Source organism: Nannospalax galili, unplaced genomic scaffold (genome assembly GCF_000622305.1).
Source record: "Nannospalax galili isolate Female #2095 unplaced genomic scaffold, S.galili_v1.0 scaffold854, whole genome shotgun sequence".
In the NCBI taxonomy this organism is placed as follows: Eukaryota; Metazoa; Chordata; class Mammalia; order Rodentia; family Spalacidae; genus Nannospalax; species Nannospalax galili.
The window spans coordinates 2,370,672-2,373,640 of NW_008334957.1; the positions used below are offsets into that span (position 1 = coordinate 2,370,672).

The 2,969-nt window shown below is 45.8% G+C and overlaps 1 pseudogene; it reads right to left on the bottom strand.

The window, feature by feature from the left end:
* Positions 1–922: 922 nt before the first annotated feature.
* The window catches only part of LOC103731342, a 30,866-nt pseudogene continuing 28,819 nt past the window's right edge, over positions 923–2,969 (bottom strand).

The following is a 2,969-nucleotide window of genomic DNA, read 5'->3' on the forward strand; positions in this document are numbered from 1 at the left end:
GAGATGGGGTTTACTGTGTGGATCCAGTGCATGATGCTATTGTGTAGAAAGGCTATCCAAGGAGAGCAGATTGCCTGGCCTAGAGACTAGATGAACGTAAAACTGCTTGGTGCTGCTGTGACTGTGGGAAACTCTGGGACAAACCTGGTGTAATTAGTTACTTTTCTGTTGCTGTGATAGATACACTGACAAAGCAATTTATACAAGGAAGAGTTTATTTAAGCTTACGGTTCCAAAGGGGCAAGAGTCCACCACAGTAGGAGGCATGGTGGCAGAGGTGGCTAGAGGAGGAACAGAACCTAGGCTCTACATCTTCACGCAGACACAGGAAGCAGGAGAGCAACTGAAGATCCGTCAAGGCTTAAGAACTCTCTAAGCCCGGCCCCAGTGAGGAGCTTCTTCCAGCATGGCCACACCTTCTAAGACCTCCCAAAACAGTGCCACTAACTGGGGACAAAAATGTCCAAATACTTGAGCCTATGGGGGACAGTCTCATTCAAACCACCACACCTGGACAGGGACTTGTCTTCATTTCATCTCTGTTATTGTGATAAAATATCCTGACAGAAAGGCAACTTGGAGGGGGGGTATTTGACTCACAATACCAAGTTGCAGTCCATCAGTGTGAAGAAGCCAAGCAGGAACTTGAAGCAGCTGTTCACATCACATCCACAGTCAAGGGCAGAGAGGTGAAGGAACACGTCTACTGCTCAGCTCATTTTCTCTATTCCTACACAATCCAAGACCCAAACCCCAGGAATGGTGCCACCCACTTTTAGGCTGAATCTTCCCACATCAATAACATAATCAAAACAATCTCCCATAGACTGGCTCACAGGCCAACTTGAGCTAGGCAATCTCTCATTGAGACTCTCTTTCAGGTGATTCTAGATTATATCAAGTTGACAATTAAAATTAAGTATCACAGTTCTCTTGAGAGACTTGGTGTTTGCAGGTACAGGAGATTCAGGAATGCAGAGCCTAGACCTTCGGCAGTTGTGGCCTGTGAAGAGAAGTTCTGAAGAGATGTGGGAAGAAGGGAAGATTGATCTTAGCTTTCTCAGTTGGGTCCGTGAAGGCTTTTCAAGTGACATCAAAGGGACCAAAGCTTAAGTCATCTTCTGATTGTTTAGAAGACCCAAAGCCAAATGCTACCTGCTAGTCTGTGGAGGATACTGGGATTGTGTGGTTTTGAGGCTACTGGCCAATCACTGGATATCTGTGGGGAGCTGGGAAAAGGAGGAAGCCCACTTGGGGTTAGAGTATCAAGGACTGTCTGAGAATAATGCCTGTCACTCCGTTACTGTTCCTTCAAAGGGTAACTTTAGGGGTTAGGGTGATGGTTCAGGGGGTAAAGATCACCAGTGAGGTGATGAGGACCTAAGTTTGAAACTCCAGAACCCAGGTAAAGACAGCACTCCTATGGTGAAATGGGAGGCAAAGACAGAAGAATCACTGGAAGCTGGTGGGCCAGCTGGCCCGGGCAGTGCAGGGGAAAAACAACAAAGAGGCTCTATTAGTTATTTCTCTGTTGCTGTGATAAAGCACCAAGATCAAAGCAACTTATAGAAGTTTCTTTTGGCTTATGGTTCCAGGGGAGAGTCCACATGATGGGAGAGGCCAGGCAGCAGGCAGCCAGAGCCAGAAAACAAGAGTGCACATCTTTAAGCACATGCAGGAAGGAGAGAGAGAGTGAACTGGAAGTGGGCAAGGATATAAAGTCTCAAAAGTGGCCTCCAGCAAGGCTCCACCCCCTAAAGACTCCATGTCCTCCTCCAGCAGTCCATCAACTAGGGACCAAGTGTCCAAATGCATTTCTCATCCAAATCACCACAGAGACCCTTCTCAAACAAGGTGGAAGGCAAGGACCAACAACCCAGGTGGTCCTCCGACATGTGTGCACCTACCCACTACACACACACACACACACACACACACACACAATTAGAAAAGAGCGTGGGGAACATGACATCTAATTGGATGGACTGATGGGGATGATTGGATTGGGTTTTGATAAACCAGATGGTGGTGAAGGTACATCACAGTTAGGTACTTGTTGGGAATGTATCTCCATTCTTAATAATTGAGAGAATATGAAGGTTTGTCAATAGGGCTCTGAAATGGTGTTACTTTGTTCTTTTTAATATTTATTATTTTTATTTTATGTGTGTGAGTATATTGCCTGCCTATATGTAAGTGCACCCATGTCATGAAGTGCCTGCAGAGGTCAGAAGAGGGCGTTGGATCTCCTAGGACTGGAGTTACAGATGGCTGTTAGCCATCATGTTGGTGCCAGACACTGAATCTGGGTCCTCTGCAAGAGTCGCCAGTACTCTTAACTGCTGAGCCATCTCTCCAGCCCCACTTTGTTCTTATGTTTGTCACCTGAACTTGTAGATAGCTAAAGAAAATTGGGATTCAACTCATATACTTTTTTTAACATTTATTATTTTTATTCTATGTGTATGAGTGTATTGCCTGGATGTATGTGAGTGCACCCGTGTCATGCAATGCCATGGAGTTCAGAAGAGGGCTTCAGATTCCCCTGGAACTGGAGTTAAGGAAGGTTTGTAGCCATCATCTGGGTACTGGGAATCGAACCCAGGTCCTCTGCAAGAGCAGTCAGTGCTCTTAACCTCTGAATCATCTCTCCAGCCCCATTAACTCATATACTTCTTAAAGTAGTTTTTATTTATATTCTTGGTGTTTGTCTGTCTGTCCTTTTGTGAGGCTGGCTGCCTCATCCCCCAATTTATGTAGATATATATGGTCAGGCTTTGGACATTCTATTCTTTAAGAAGTAACTGCAGGGGCTGGAGAGATGACTCAGTGGTTAAGAGCACTAGCTGCTCTTGCAGAGGATCTGGGTTCGGTTCCTAGCACCCACATAGAGGCTAACAACCATCTGTAATTCCAGTTCCAGGGTACTGGATGTCCTCTTCTGACCTACACAGGCAATGCACAACATA